This window comes from Hemiscyllium ocellatum, chromosome 10, assembly GCF_020745735.1.
Source record: "Hemiscyllium ocellatum isolate sHemOce1 chromosome 10, sHemOce1.pat.X.cur, whole genome shotgun sequence".
NCBI classification, from domain to species: domain Eukaryota; kingdom Metazoa; phylum Chordata; class Chondrichthyes; order Orectolobiformes; family Hemiscylliidae; genus Hemiscyllium; species Hemiscyllium ocellatum.
Genome location: NC_083410.1, coordinates 17,501,074 through 17,518,471, shown reverse-complemented (window position 1 = coordinate 17,518,471; position 17,398 = coordinate 17,501,074). Strand labels below are relative to the sequence as shown.

General features: G+C 42.8%; 1 protein-coding gene across 4 annotated transcripts in view; it reads right to left on the bottom strand.

Moving 5' to 3' along the window:
• akt3a (v-akt murine thymoma viral oncogene homolog 3a) overlaps positions 1-17,398 on the bottom strand; it is a 417,879-nt gene that overhangs the window by 182,077 nt on the left and 218,404 nt on the right. The window contains exon 2 of one of the 4 annotated variants that reach the window (XM_060831299.1): positions 16,934-17,059. The exons of the other annotated variants lie outside the window; for them this stretch is intronic. The gene's annotated coding sequence lies outside the window, so the exon portion shown is untranslated. The remainder of the gene's footprint in view (positions 1-16,933; positions 17,060-17,398) is intronic. 4 annotated transcript variants of the gene reach the window in all.

The window sequence follows — 17,398 nt, the reverse complement described above, 5'->3', positions numbered from 1 at the left end:
AAAACCAAATTAAGGATTTAAATCCACTCAGGAGTTGTGAAATGTTGCCTTTATTTAGTGTAAATATGTTGGCCTCAATGTTTTCCCTTGCCTTTACGAGTTCCTCTTTCTTAGCTATCACAGTAAGCCACAAACCTATTTTTTCTCCCATACTGCCATTTTCAGGTGTTTAAGAAAATTTATTTTTAGTTAGACTTAGTTTTAAAAACCATTAAGCTCACCAGCAATCATGCGGATACCTCTTATATAACGTGATGGTTGCGTTCTTGTGCAACCCCACATTAAAGAAAAATCATGCTTCAGAAACAGCACTTAAAGTGTTGGCAATGTAATTGCCTTACAGTCAACACATGTTTTAAAAGTTCACACTTTAAAAACTGTGCCCCCAATTTGTAAATCACGTTACAGTGAATACATGTTAATGAAATGTGAATTATAGCAGAATGACCTGTATCTCAATTCACAATTTAAAAAGAACAATACTATAACTGAAAAAAGAATCTGTGACGGAAGTTTGATCTCAGTTGAATAAATTTAAAATACTATGGTCTGAACTTACATTATTTTGGCTTAGCATGAGTAGCATCAGATTTGGAGGAGTGAAACTCGCCATGAGACTGGGCAGTTTTGTCACCATATTTTATTAAACTCATCACATAAATTGCCACTGCCAACCAAATGGAGAGAATCACATTGGATTTCTGCCCCACCTTACCACACAGTGTTCCCGAAAGAACTTACTCAATCACCAGACATATCATAAGACTAATATCCTTGTGCACATGCCATTGTCAAGAACCTGCATTACATTTCGGGAAACATTGGGAAGTGGCTTCTGCTCTGCTCATAATTGGACAGATTTGGCTGAAGAGGGCAAGTTGGTACTGAGGGACCCGGACGTTCCATTGAGGGGTAGTGCACTAGTACTGTCCTCTTTCGAAAGAATAGAGGGAGGACGTCACATCACTGCATATGCCTGCCTGGTCAGTGCCCTGTCCGGGGTTCAGAGGACTGGACAGCAATGCCAGAAGATCAGCGACTTCTCTGTACTGCCAGAGTGATGCTATATTCTGCATTCTGCTACTTCATACTCATTCTATCTTTGTCTCTGCATTCACCTCCCACAAAGACTTCTGTGCTAACACCCACTCTGCTGCGTGTAACATCATCTGGAGCTCATTTCCCTTAGCACCCCCACCCCACCAATCTTTCCACAGCACTGATCCCTGTGTTGCCTTTTATCCCTCAGGACACTTCATCACTTGCCCACAGGCACCAGCCCTAATAGCCATGTTATTCATTTGTACCTAATCCATTTGCACCACTGTGTTGTTACGACACAGAGTAAACCCTCCTGCTTAATTTAAACCAGCAACACAGAAAAGATTTATCCCATGCAGTAATCTATGAAAATTCGAGAGGCCAAGAACTATTTAAAGTAAAAATTAACAACTTTATTTCTTAATGCATAACAGAGAATAATTAACTAACAACTATTTAGAACTTGTCCAATAAAAGCCCCCAATAAGATTTACCAAAAATTCAAGCTTTCAAAACCAGCCAGCTGTCAAATCTTCTATGTGGAACTTCCTGTTTTCTTCTTCTTAGGGATTATGCTTCACTGGTCACGCATCAGTAAAGGTACCTTTTGGGAGAGCTATTTTTTGGGCAGTCACTACATGCTGGTGGCGTGGCAGTTTTCCTCCCAACTGTTCAATTTTCCCCGGTCTTATATCACTAAAGCATCGGATTGTGTCATTGGTTTTTAAGACTGTCAATACTAAATTCAAACTGGATTGGAGTTTGGTATTTCATGGGAGTACAATTTAAACTGATTTGCCTAATTCAAATCTGTTTTTGTCTCCAGGCAACCAGCTACCCTAGTGACTGAATCACATGTTACATTATATCTTATTCAGAACACTAGGTGCCGTCAGGTCGTTCTGCTAGCTTTTAACTCTCTTAAAAGCACAGCACACCCACATCTTCATGACAATGTCAATACAGTAAAAGAATACCCTCAACAGAGTACAGTGATGATGAACTGGTGAGGTGGTTCTGATATTAGAGTCTTTACCCACCTACAAGGAGCAGATACTCGCCCTGGCTAGACAAGACTGAAACAGTCCTGTGGGGATGCAGAGTTATCCATGTGGCAGCAAATGAGTAAATACCACTTGCAGTAGCACTAAAATGTTGACATTTGCCTAGTGCAGTGTGCTGCATCAGGCATTGCTTCTAACTATTGGAAACACCTCCTGCCTCTTCAGTGTTACAGCTGCAGCCAGCATGCCGAGTGCCTCAGCCAAGCAACAACCATTTTCTCCTGAAGAGACCTCAAACTCAGAAGAAGACATTGTTCAAGCATGCAGGAACCATTGGCAAGGCTACCAATTGGACTCCGCACCAACAGTGATACCGAACTTTGGTGGGTTCGACAGACAAAGGGAGTGTGCGAAGGGAGGTTGGTCCTACAGGATCTTATATCCACTGTTGCACATATGAGTGAAAGAGAATTACCCCAGACCACAGGTAAATGAAGTAGTGCCAGTGACCAGGCTCCTTCAGAGTCCATGGCAGAAGACCATGTGGTTCCAGCAATAAGGAACTTCATGGACCTGTTGAATGATGAACAGGATTAGCCAACATTCAGGACAATATGACTCTCTGTGCTGAGAATTGGGAGCGATGCAGCTAATTTAGTGACCATCTGGCTGTCTCAGTCGGCAGTTTGGCAGCTACAATGGAGATAGTCCTGAGGGTTGGGTCTATCATTGACAAAGCAACGGCAAGATGGATGCTGGGAACCTTGGCCACTGTCCAGGTGTCCCATGCTCAGTGGAGACTGGGCAGCTGGAGAACCAGCCACACTTGGGTAGACACAAAGAGACTGCTTGTCCATTCTGCTCACCCCACTCTAATCCTTGGAAGTTCAGATTAGGAAGTGACACCTTGCCTCAGGCATGATGACCCTTGTCATGCCGGCCCTTCTGAACAAAAGCATCCCAGTATCGCCTCAAGAAATATTCAGGGCTACTGCGAAGCAGGAGTCCACAACCTGACCTGCACAATAGGGGAGCTCAGTAATGTGTAGCAGGAAGGGGAGAATATAGGTTTGAGAGAGTATGGGGGTTAAAGGCTGACACTTAAGTGCATTGTTTGGGTTTGTAATAAAGATGTGTTTTTCAATGGTCATGTGGTCCCCAGTGTAGGGCCTGGGTGTTTAATTGCACCTGAAAGCATCACTCCGCAGTCACCAAGGATGAAATATAGTTGGGTATACAATGAGTTCCAACAACATCATGTAGAAGCAGGATTAGCAATGCATTTACTTGACTCCTTAGGTCCCTTGCCATTTAACATTGCCCAGTTTTTGGCTGGCTAATTATGCAGTAATGTCTATTTCAGGCAATCACCCAGCAGTGATGGTGTCAGGAAAATGTAATGCACTAAGAGTCAGTGCCACACAATGGCGAGACCCTACAGTCTACATGCTCGTACCATCAAGATCTCGTGTATACTATGCCAATGTTCTTCCTTTGAAGGCTCAGTGACCAATTGTACATGCAGCTCCTTTCCTTACACCTTAGCTCACGTACCCCTTCCAAACTTGACTAGCCAGAATCGGCCAACACCTACATAGACCTCCAACTGGTGGCCGCACCTTTCCCTGGTGTGCTTTGCTTCACAAATTTGATATTGCAGAGTGCAATGTCAGGGCATAGCATAAATGTCAGGTGGGTACTCATTGCTCCTTAAAAGTTAGGTGACAGTGACATTGGTGAAAGAGGGTTTGTGTCTGGCGTTAATGGGTCATGGCTTGATCTGCAGTTTGGCCGATCTTTTGAGCAAGCGGCAAGCTCAATCCTGCATTGATTTCCAAGTGAAATTTTTCCCCGATGGCTAGTGCAACCAGTGGCTAGTTGGACTTTTAACAGGTTATTTAACAAACAATGTGGAGTGTCAATTGGGAACCTGCAATGCCACTGCGAGAGTCTTGCTACACAACTTAAGGCGGCAGGGGCTGCTGCGGCAGGACAATCTCATGTCAGGGTGATCACTTCATCTTATTCTATTATACATCTCACCATAGCACAAGATGTTCAGTTGCTTTAAGAATGCACTTCTTATTTTCATTAAACTGTTAATAGCATTGGATAGATAGAATACAAACTACCAGTAGTACATAATGTAAAACAAATAGCAACACAATACACAATAGGATATTGAAAAAGGCTCATGTCCTCCCGATTCATTAGGTCTGGTTTTATGGTTTTGATGAGGCTTATAATACTATTATTTACTTGCAAATTTGGCATTAATAACTGCATAAATTTAGGTAAATTTAAGTTTCTGGACGTTTCTGTCCCATATGTAATATTCTTCTAAAAGACTCTCAAACAGTATGTAATAATTAGAGTTCACAAACATATTGAATGGTGCAATGTTCCTGGACTTTCCTCATATAGAGGCTGACTAAACTCATCAAAGATGTTAGACATTGGCTATTAAATGTAGGTACCTGCTGTAACAGTATAATAATTTTTTAATTAAAGTCAAACATCCTTTCTTGAACTGAAAACTGCAATTTACAGTTCTGGAGTTTCATTCCTTCAGTTTCTAATTGTTGGAAATTATTTATCTATTTCTCCAAGCTTCAATGAGATTGTTCTTTCCTTTTATTATTTTCTACTTTTAGTATCTAATTTGACATCAAATTGACTGTACAATCATTTACTGGTTTAGATTGTGCTGGTTTAATTGATTAAGGGAATGCAAAGATTTAAAGCCTGTAGAGGGTGTTATGCCATTTGGATTTCTGGCTGTCAGCAATTTACCATGTAAAACACTGAAGAAATTCCATGAACAAATGCAGATTTAACAGACGAGAAACACTACTCTTACTTGCTGCTCACAGCAAAAATGGAGCTTAGAAGTTAGTAAAACACTGTAAAACAGTAAAACAAAATATTTCAAGAGATCCTGGCATAACTGTTCGAAGTAAAACTGGGACTTCTCCAAAGGGATATCTTTTAATGGTCACTTCACATTACAATTTTGCAAAGTGGGAAGACGCAAACCTATTGAAAACTAGAATAACAATGGACTCATTCTCGTGAAAAATGTTCTCCAGTCGAGAACATGGAATAAAGTATCACTGTGACATGGGGCTGTCACTGGTGTTAAAAATAAAAGGGGAGGACATATTTTCTGTAATTCTGCAAATATACTGTTAACTAACAGTATTGCAAAATTACAAAATTTCAGTTTCTGCTGTAGTTTCTAGAAACACCTGATCAGCGGATCCAGACACTCTATACAGTCAACACAAGAATTCTTGGACATCATCAGAAATATACACATAGACAAGGAAGAAACCATGGTCTCATTCGATGTAACGGCACTGTTCACCTCTCTTGACAAAACCCTAGCCAGAGAAACAATATCCAACCTGCTGGACATACATAACAGACAACAGGACGTTGAACCTATTAACAAAGACGGCATACTTAAACTACTGGACCTGTGCCTCACAACACACTTCACATTCAACAACCAGATATATGAACAGATCAACGGAACACCCATGGGCTCACCGGTCTCTGGACTCATAGCAGAAGCAGTAATGCAAAGGTTAGAACAAACAGTCTTAACACAAATACAACCCAAACTCTGGGTCAGATATGTGGACGACACCTTTGCAATCATTAAAAACACAGAAATAGAGAACACACACCGGATCATCAACGCCACACTCACAGGAATCCGATTCACGAGAGAGGAAGAAAAGGACAACCGGCTCCCATTCCTAGACGTGATAGTACAGAGAACCCTGAACGGAGAATTCAACACGAAAGTATACAGGAAAGCCACACACACAGACCAAGTCCTGAACTATGAAAGCAACCACCCCAACACACACAAACGAAGTTGCATCAGGACACTATTCAAAAGAGCCACAACACATTGTAGTACACCAGAACTGCAAAAAGAGGAAGAACACCACCGATACAAGGTATTACCAAAAACGGATACCCGCACAATTTCATCAACAGATGCCTAAGGGAAAGACAACGGAACGAGGACATGTCACAACCCAAAGGACTGGCCACACTACCATACATCAGGAGCATTTCCAAACTGACAGCCAGACTACTGCGACCACTAGGACTCATAACAGCACACAAAACAACAGCCACTCTCAGACAACAACTCACCAGGACAAAGGATCCGATACCCAGCAGGAGCAAAACCAACGTAGTGTACAAAATCCCATGCAAGGACTGCACAAAACACTACATAGGACAAACAGGAAGACAGCTAACAACCCGCATCCACGAACATCAACTAGCCACGAAACGACACGACCAGCTAGCATTAGTAGCCACACACTCAGATGACAAACAACATGAATTCGATTGGGACAACACCACTTGTATAGGGCAAGCCAAAGAGAGAACAGCCAGGGAATTCCTAGAGGCATGGCACTCATCCACAAATTCTATCAACAAACACATCGATTTGGACCCAATATACCAGCCACTGCAACGGACAGCAACTGACAACCGGAAGCGGCACAGACACACCACTATAAATGCCGGAGGAATCATCACAGAAGCACTTCACAGGAGGCTCCCAAGTACTGAGGATGTCACCTAGAAAGGGGACGAAACGTTTGCAACAAAAACTCCCAGCTCGGCGAACAGAACCACAACAAGAATTGACTTGAGGATAAAAGACAAAGGGCGGTGGTGGAGGGTTGGTTTTCAGATTGGAGGCCTGTGACCAGTGGTGTGCCACAAGGATCAGTGCTGGATCCACTGTTTTTCATCATTCATATAAATGATTTGGATGTGAACATAGGGAGGTATGTTTAGTAAATTTGCAGGTGACGCCAAAATTGGAGGTGCAGAGGACAGCAAGGAAGGTTACCTCAGAGTCCAATAGGATCTGGATTAGATGGGCCAATGGACTGAGGAGTGGCAGATGGAGTTTAATTTAGATAAATGTGAGGTGCTGCATTTTGGAAAGATAAATCAGAGCAGGGCTTATATACTTAATGGTAAGGTCCTGGGGAGTGTTGCTGAACAAACAGATCTTGGAGTGGAGGTTCATAGTTCCTTGAAAGTGGAGTTGGAGGTAAATAGCATAGTGAAGGCAGCGTTTGGTATGCTTTCGTTTATTGGACAGAGCATTGAGTACAAGGATGTTGCCAGGGTTGGTGGATTTGAGTTATAGGGAGAGGCTGAACATGCTGGGGCTGTTTTTTCTGGAGCATCGGAGGCTGACGGGTGACCCTCTAAAGATTTATAAAATCATGAGGGGCATGAATAGGATAAATAGACAAAAGTCTTTTCCCTGGGATGGGGGAGTCCAGAACTAAAGGGCATAGGTTTAGGGTGAGAGGGAAAAGATATAAAAGGGACCAAGAGGCAACTTTTTCACAGAGGGTGGTGCGTGTGTGGAATGAGCTGCCACAGGAAGTGGCGGAAGCTGGTACAATTATAGTATTTAAAAGGCATCTGGCTGGGTACATGAATAAGACTGGTTTAGAGGGATATGGGCCAAGTGTTGGCAAATGGGACTAAGTTAGGATATCTGGTTGACATGGATGAGTTGGACTAAAAGGTCTGTTTCCGTGCTGTACATCTCTATGACTCTATAACTACCTGTATTCATTTAGATATGCTAATACCTTCCAGCTCCATGCGCAAATAGCCACTGCAGTCCTACTCTTTCCCAAGTTGTCCTTTTACCTTAATGTACTTGGAAATTAATTGAAGATTTTCCTTTATTTTATCTGCCATTATTCTTTCATGCCACCTTTTTGCTCTCCTAATTTCTTTTTCATGTTTCCCCTTACACATTTGCACTCCTCTAGGGCTTCAGCTCGTTTGAGCCCTCGGTATCTGTCACAGGCCATCATTTTTCTCTTGAGCCAATCCTGTACACGTAGTTCTCCTATAACACCATAGTTGTGTTCCAGCTAAACTTCATTTAATAGAAATAATGGCACCTATATGAAAAGTGAGGTTAGGGCAGACTGGCAAAAAATATCACTCACGATCGCTCAAAAAATCACCCAAAAGCCTGAATGAAGATTGAAATCATATTTATTAACCAAAGTAAATATGACACAGTATGCTTTAAAATGTAAGAAAGCTGCTCTCTGCACAGTACTTCTCACAGAAAATTGCTCTGTCGGCAGCTGACATCGGCGCATGCACAGTACGGCACGAAGACCAGCCCTGAGATTGCGCATGTGTGCAGAACGACACACGACCAACACCGACATCGCACACGCGCAGAATGGTGCGGCGATTCCAGCTCGGACATCAGCAAATGCACAGAACAGCACAATGACTGGCACCAACATTGAGCATGCGCATAAAGGCACACACACCGGCACATGCACAGAATGGGATAACTTAGGCGCATGCGCGGAATGCTGTGTGGATTTCGGTGCAGATATCGGCACATGCACAGAACAAAGCAAAAGACCAATCCCCGCTGGAATCGCAATATTGCCAACTGAGTTGTGTTCTCGAAATTACTGTTCCCTAATTCTTCCGCAAAGTTATATCTAAATCGCACTGATGAAATGCGCATTATCCCAGAACTACCTGTATATCCATTGATATCTATGGTTTTCTGGATTTGTTGGTCCCAGCTTTTTTCGTCTTTATTGGAACACATTAGCCTTGCACTCTCCCAATTTCCTTCTTTGATGTAGATCTGTGTCAGATTCACATCAAAGTATCTGCTCCCAATCTGCACTAGCCAAATCGTATCTGACCTCACTAAAATCAGCTTTCCCCAGTTTAGAACTTTGATTTTAGGCTCAACCTTGTCCTTTTCCATAACTATCTTGAATCTTGTTGCTGTCTGCAAAATTATCCCCTACTGATGTCTCTAAACACTTCAATACCTAAAATTAAGTTTAAGACCACCCCTCTCTTCTAAGGTCTTCAATGTACTGCCTTAAAAAGCACCTCAGATGAACATGCTGGGGCTGTTAACATAAATCCAAACAGTTATTGGGCAAAGGCAAATTAATATGAAGATAGATCATATCAGCCATAATCTTACTGAATGACAAGGCAAATTTGAAGGGGTAAGTGACCAACTCCTTTATTTTATGTTCTTAAAAGTGGACGGCACGGTGGCAGAGTGGTTAGCACTGCTGCCTCACAGCGCCAGAGACCCGGGTTCAATTCCCGCCTCAGGCGATTGACTGTGCGGAGTTTGCACGTTCTCCCCGTGTCTGCGTGGGTTTCCTCTCACAGTCAAAAGATGTGCAGGTCAGGTGAATTGGCCATGCTAAATTCGGTAAAGGGCAAATGTAGGGGTATGGGTGGGTTTCGCTTCGGCGGGTCGATGTGGACTTGTTGGGCCAAAGGGCCTGTTTCCACACTGTAAGTAATCTAATCTAATTGAAAAAAAAGTGTGTGTTAGTTAATGCTTTGCTTACAACAAAGTAATACTCTGCATTTTGCAGTTAACAGCAAAGCAATAGTTGCTGATCTCAATGAAAAGTATCCACTTAGATCCAGCAATCTCTGTAGTGAGAATGTGTGCTTTACTGATGGCAGTTTAAATCTGGTGTCAGGCTTTAACATACGGTTATGATGTCATCAAGCAATGATGTAACGAGCATGTAAGCCACCAATCACCATACAGTGGGAGAACCACACAGCACAGAAACAAACCTCTTGGATCAACTAGTCCATGCTGACCAATGTTTCCTAAACTGAACCAGCCCCATTAGCTAGTGTTTGACCCATCTTCCTCTAAATTCTTCCTATCCTTGGACCTGTCCAAATTTCTTTTAAATGTTGTAATTGTAACCAGCTCTATGATTTCCTCTGGCAGCTGGTTTCATATATGCAACACACTGTGTGAAAGAGTTCCACTCAGGTCCCTTTTAAAGCTTTCCCCTTTCATCTTAAACTATGTCCTCTAATTTTCAACTCCCCTACCCTAGGGAAAAGACCTTAGCCATTCACCTCACCTATGGCCCTCATAACATTATAAACTTTTATAAGGTCATCCCTCAGCATCCTGCACTCCAGGGAAAATTTTGCTCTGATTTGTCTTACCAAAATGTAATACCTCACATTTATCTGAATTAAACTCCATCAGCCATTCCATGGTCCACTGGTCCAGTTGATCAAGATCACGGAGTACTCTTAGATAAACCTTTTCACTGTCCATTGCACCAGCAATTTTGGAGTCATCCACAAACTTAATAATCATGCTTCCTGTGTTCTCATCCAAATCGTTTTATAAATGATGAATGATAGTCGACCCAGCACCATGAGGTATTCACATGCAGCAGGAATTTATAACCACATAATATTATTCACCTTAAATTATATTTTCTCATTCCAAAAATCTGTTTCAGTGACAATGTTATGCCTGGCAGTTTCACTGTTGTCACTATTAAATTCAGCCATCAAGATATGCATTACAGCATAAAGTAATTGTAAGGCAGCAAATTAAATTATCTGCATACCGATCAATGCAAGCAGTATAGCATAAGATATACCTTTCCTAGCACGTACTGTGTTATCTGAAATAACAAGGAAAGTAAGTAAACCACCCAATTGATCAGCTCTGTTAATAATGGATTTCTGTGGAATCCCGACAGCAACACTCTCAGCAGTTCTCAAGTCCTGGTAGTCACCCATGATGATAAGATGAGGGGGGAGGAACCAGACAAAACTCAATCCAAAACAAGTCCTCAACAGTGATTCAAGCAGAAGATATTTGCACGATATGAACGGCTGTGACAGCAGATGAAGGCTGTAGCTGTGATCCCTAGTTATTGAGTTTTTCTTGCCCCTGAATTGAATCTAATTTCAGTCAAGAACCATGTGTCTGCTATGTATGTTCTCCTTAAACATTTAGAGTAATATATAATTTTGAATTACAGAACACATTTGCTGCACACTAGAAAAAAGTATGGCAAGGAAGGATAAGATAATTAAGAATATTTGCCTTAACATCAGTAAATTTGTATGAACAGAACACAAGTGATAACATTCATGGCAGTTCCTTTCCGAAATTAAACAATGTTTAATTCTGACCTCAGAACGAAATTTGGTATCAACTAACTTCTCTCCCGAATTATTATCCTTCACTTTTATCTGTCTAGTTCAGAACATGCAGTGCTTCTGTTAACTTTTGTGACAGTAATGCCTTTGTAAACCTGTGTATAAAAATAGTCTGTTTTTGATAGTACGACGGAGTAACCTGCCAGGACTCTTAAAAGAAGAGCAATTTCCATTCTCCTGGATTCATAGAATCCAGTTAGCTTGACTTATAGATATCATTGTTATATTGCAACAGTGATGCTAGGAGTAAATTAAGGGAATGATTAAAATTAAACTAAACTGTAAGAGTCTTTTTATTCCAGACCACCAAAGGGTACAATCTCCAGGACGAACCACGAGAGAGGCTTACAGATCCGTAGTCCACAATGGATTCCCTGAGCCATCTCAAATTTGTACTTTAACATTTGGTGCAGTGAGCAGGGTTCCAACAAGGGCTACGTTTGAGTGAAACTGAAAAAGAGGAGCTTCACTTAAGGGTCGGACTTGAGGCCAGTGGGCCCACGAAGAAAGATTGTACCTTGATTGCTCTCGGTCTGCATCTTTGTGATGCTTCCCCCATTTCACTCTCTCAGTACCCTGACGGAACCCAAAATGAGATTGTTTAAATACGTACTAAAAACAGAAACCGTCAGGGTTTTAGAAGAATGCTTTGCAGAAATAATTAGTCTTGTTGTTCGTTGTCGGGTTGTTATCTTCTAAAATGTTCATTATGTGTGCGAGAGAGAGACAGAGAGAAAAAACGAAACAGAGCGAAGTTTAAACCTTTGAAATTCATTTTGGATGCACATTTGCTTGTTGGTGAGTGAATGTTTGTGTTTTGTGTTGATGTTTTATGTTTTGTGAGGTTGGTACTCCTGTGTTTTGTGGGGTTGGAGACCCTGTGTTTTGCGAAGTTTCAGCCCCTGTAGGTCAGTAGTTTGTGAAGGTTTGAAGTAAGTAGGATAAGTATGGGTACGACCAATGTAGTGTACAAAGTCCCATGCAAGGACTGCACAAAACACTACATAGGACAAACAGGAAGACAGCTAACGATCCGCATCCATGAACACCAACCAGCCACGAAACAACACGGCCAGCTATCCTTAGTAGCCACACACGCAGTTGACAAGCAACATGAGTTCGACTGGGACAACACTACTATTATAAGACAAGCCAAACAGAGAACAGCCAGGGAATTCCTAGAGGCATGGCACTCATCCACAGATTCTATCAACAAACACATCGACCTGGACCCAATATACCGGCCACTGCAGCGGACAGCTGGAACTGACAACCAGAAGCGGTAGATTCAAACCACTACAAGTGCCAGAGGAAAGATCACAGAAACGCTTCACAGGAGGCTCCCAAGCACTAAGGATGTCACCTAGACAGAGGACAAAACGTCTGCAACACAAATTCCCAGCTCGGCGAACAGAACCACAACAACGAGCACATGAGCTACAAATCTTCTCCCAAACTTTGAAGTCTTAACATGTAAACCCAGCTCAGGCAAAGGGGCTGAAGAGTTCCTTACCCATTTTAAGGAAATCTATGGCGCTTAGTCTGGTGACGCTAACTACTCACAAAGGCGATCACCCAATTTAATGCCCTATGTATGACCACCTTACCTGATCAGGTAGAGAAAGATACTAAAACCCACAACATCCACTGGCAAGATGCCACGGTTGTATAATTCAGCCGAGAGATTTGTTATTTCTGGGAACTAAAGGATCCTAACAATAAGGCTACAATCAGCAAGGTCAAGACAGAACCTGCCCAAACTACAGGGGCCAAACCTAAACTCAGGATTCAAAATAGACCTTTCCGTCTGCAAGATCAGTCAGGCTATCAAATGGAACCTTCATACCGTCATCTAATATGGCAGGACAGTTGACCTTGGGGTCCTCCTATGAATATTCCCTAACAGTCCATGATGCCCCTTACTCCCTACACATCCTCTTACTACTCTTCACCGCCTCCCCCACCCCCTAAAATCTCCCAACAATCACACATTTGTTTCAATTGTAATCAACCAGGACACTGGTCCAGGAACTGCCCTTTCTCAAAGCAGCCCCCGGTTGATTGCCAGAGTGGAAGCAGCTGGCAACCTCTTGGTCGCCCTCTCCGGGAATCTCATCAGGTTGCCCCTTTTACAGCACAAAACCCTTTTTCATCCTTGACGCCTGTGCTGCAGCTGTTCTCGCCCAGCAGTATGGTTCCTCTTGACGCCCTGTTGCATTTTATTTTACTAAGCTTGACCCTGTTGCTCAGGATATGCCTTCCTGCAACTATATTCTCAAACTATGGTAGTGGTTCTTCTTGTCTCTTTCCAGAGGGTAAACATGTCAGGATATGCAATTGTCACTTTCTCCCAGACAATAGAAGCTTATTCTGTCGATCCATCCTGTTCTGCCCAGCAAGCTGAACTTCTTGCTCTCACCTGTGCCTGTATGCTTGCTAAAGGAAAGTCAGCTAATATCTATACTGATTCCTGCTATGCTTTTGGATGTGCCCATGGTTTTGGTCAAATCTGGCAGCAGCATGGCTTCCTTGCCTCATCAGAAACCCCTATACTCAACGCTGCCTATGTTGGTAATCTCCTCGGTGCTCTCAATTGGAAATTATCAAATGTTCTGTTCACTCCTCTGATGCTTTTGATGTCAGTAAAAGCAGCAACGCCACTGATGCGGCTGCTAAGAAAACAGCTTTTGAGCAAATGACAAATAGGAAACCAAAGGGAGTTTCTCTTATTTCCTCTTCTGATACCCCGACCATGCCTGACCTAGAACAAATATGGACGCATCTGGGGGATGCCTCTGATGAGGAAAAACAAAGATGGATGAACCACAGTTGTTTAGTAACTACTTACAATAAGCTTTGGGTTACGCCGGGAGGACAGACATGTCTGCCCGACTCAATTTTGCCTATCCTAGTTGATTATGTTCATACACATATGCATGTAGGTAAGGAGGAAATTGTGAACAGAATTCTCCAAACTTGGTGGAATCCCCACCTGCAAGAAAAAGCAAAACAAGCAGCTGCAAATTGCCTAATTTGTCAAAAGCATAATCTCAGGAAGGAGTAAAGTGTCCAGAGGTGAAACTCCCTTGCCAAGTGCACTTTTTGATACTATCCAGTTAGATTTTATAGAATTACCTAGATGTCATTGTTATAAGTATTGTTTGGTGATAATTGATGTATTTAGAAAATGGACTGAAGCTTATCCCTATATTGACTGCACAGCAACAACTATTCGTAAAATTCTATAAAGGGAAATCATAGCTAGATTTGGAATACCAGTTACGGTCTCTTCTGTGTGGAGCTAAACAAGGCACTAATCAAAAATTCCATTGTGCAAACCACCCCTGAGCAGCGGGAATTGTAGAAAGAACCAATGAGACCTTCAAAGGTCAGCTAAGCAATTTGGTAGAAGATACGGGCCTTAATTGGCTGTAATTATTCCCAATTGCCCTTTTTAATACAGAACGTAGAACATAGAAAAGTACAGCACACAAAAGGCCCTTTGGCTCATGATGTTGTGCCGAGGATTAATCCTAATGTAAAATAAAATAACTTAACCTACGCACCCCTCAATTCACTGCTATCCATGTGCATGTCCAGCAGCTGCTTAAATGTCCCGAATGACCCTGCTTCCATCACCACTGCTGGCAACGCATTCCATGCATTCACAACTCTCTGCGTAAGGAACCTTCCTCTGACTTCCCCTTTATACCTTTCTCCTAATATCTTAAGACTATGACCCCTCGTGCCAGTCAATCCTGCCCTGGGGAAAAGTCTCTGACTGTTGACTCTATCCATGCCTCTCATTATCTTGTCTACCTTGAAGGTCACCTCTTGTCCTCCTTCTCTCCAGAGAGAAAAGTCCGAGCTTAGCCAACCTCTCTTCATAAGGCAAGTCCTCCAGTCCAGGCAGCATCCTGGTAAACCTTCTTTGCATCTTGTCCAAAACCTTTGTATCTTTCCTATAGTAGGGTGACCACAACTGGACACAATACTCCAAGTGTAGTCTCAGCAGAGACTTGTAGAGCTGTAGCAAAACCCCGCGGTTCTTAAACTCGATCCCCCTGTTAATGAAAGCCAAAACACCATATGCTTTTTTAATAAACCTATCCACTTGAGTGGCAACTTACAGGGACCTACGTTCTTGAACACCAAGATTCCTCTGTTCCTCCATACTGCCAAGAATCCTGTGTTTAATCCTATACTCAGCATTTGAGTTCAATCTTCCAAAATGCATCACTTTGCATTTATCCAGGATGAACTCCATCTGCCATTTCTCAGCCCAGCTCTGCATCCTGTCTATATCGCACTGCAGCCTGCAGTAGTCCTCGATACTATCGATGGCACCTCCAACCTTTGTGTCATCTGCCAATTTACTAACCCACCCTCAACCTCCACATCCAAGTCATTTATAAAAACTATGAAGAGCAGAGGACCAAGAACAGAGCCCTGCGGGACCCCACTGAACACTGACCTCCAAGCAGAATACTTTCCATCTACAACCACACTCTGCCTTCTGTCCGTCAACCAATTCTGAATCCAGATAGCCAAATCTCCCTGTATCCTGTACTTCCTGACTTTATGAATGAGTCTACCATGGGGAACTTTATCAAATGCCTTGCTGAAATCCATATACACCACATCCACTGCTAGACCTTCGTCGACCTGTCTCGTCACCTCTTCAGAAAATTCAAAAGATTTGTGAGGCATGACCTGCCCCTCACAAAGCCATGCTGACTGCTTTTAAACACGCTATGCATTTCCAAATAGTCATAAATTCTATCCCTCAGAATTCTTTCCAAAATTTTGCTGACAACAGACGTAAGACTGACTGGTCTGTAACTGCCAGGGATTGCCCCATTACCCTGCTTGAAAAGAACAACATTCGCCTCCTTGCAATCCTCTGGTATGACTCCTGTGGAGAGTGAGGAGGCAAAGATCCTTGCCAGTGACTTAGCAACCTTCTTTCTCACTTCCCGGAGCTGCCTAGAATAAATCTGGTCTGGCCCTGGGATTTATCAATCTTAATGTTTGCCAAAATTTCCAGTACATCAATTTCATCAATCTTGATCTGTTCAAGCCTGTATCCAGCTCCTCAAAGTTCTCATTGACCAGAAATTCTCCTGTCAATCTAACTAATGAGTCCCCTACCGCTAGCATTTTTTATTCTCCCCTCTTCCCTCTGAGCCACAGTGCCAGAGACCTGACAACTATGGGTTTATCCTGGTAGGCCGTCCCCACAGCAGTATCCAAAACAGTATGCTTATTGCTGAGGGGAAAGGTTAGAGGGCATCCCTGCTCTGACCGTTGGTTCCCTTTCCTCCCCCTGACTGTAACCCAGCTGTCCTTGTGTCTGAAGACTGCCCACCTCCCTCTACATCCACTCAATTTCTCCCTCAGCCTCCCGGATGATCTGTAGTTCATCCAGCTCCAACTCCAGTTCCCTAACTCAGTTTTTGAGAAGCTGGAGTTGAGTGCACTTCCCGCAGAAGTAGAGACAGAGACATGTGAAGTATCTCTCACCTGCCACATTTTGCAGGAGGAACATGCATCTACCCTAACATCCATATCCCACTACTCTGAAAGCCCATACTGGACTAAACGAAGGAAGAGAAGAAAGAAAAAAAAAATGAGAAAACCTGAAAACTTACCGAATTTACAGACGCTTAGTAAGGTTAGAGGTGGTAGGAGAAGGGAGGTTCTACGGTATAGGTCTTGGGTTTAGGTCCCACCCACTTAAAGCCTTCCCAGCAGCCCTTGTTTCTCCCCGCCCTCTCCCTCGCTGCTCTGTTCAAAAAATTTCGTTTTTTACTCACACTCCCAGTAGTCCTCCGTTCCTCCCTTGCACCTCTCAGCAAATGGAAGCCCCGATGCCTGAGGTAAGTATTTTAAACTGTTAAGTATTTTAGACTTCCCAGCAGTCCTCCATTCCTCCCTCGCACCTGTTGGCAAATGAGAACCATGACACAAAAAACAACGGGATTCTTGGCGGCTGAACTGATATATGGAAAGCCCTCGAGGACTCCCTGGTCTGCTCCATTAACTGCCGAATACCCTGTTGATGTGCATGTCATGGCAGAAGAGATGCACAGGTACTTGATTAAGCTAACCAAAGCATTGCAGTCTTACCATCAACAGGTCAAAGAAGCCTCTCGAGTATCAGGGAAGGAAGAAGAAAGAACTGCAACATTTAAAGACATTAACTCTGGTGACTACATACTATTGAAAGACTTTAAATGTGAAAAACTGGGTCCCCTGCTAGAAAGGCCCTTACCAAGATC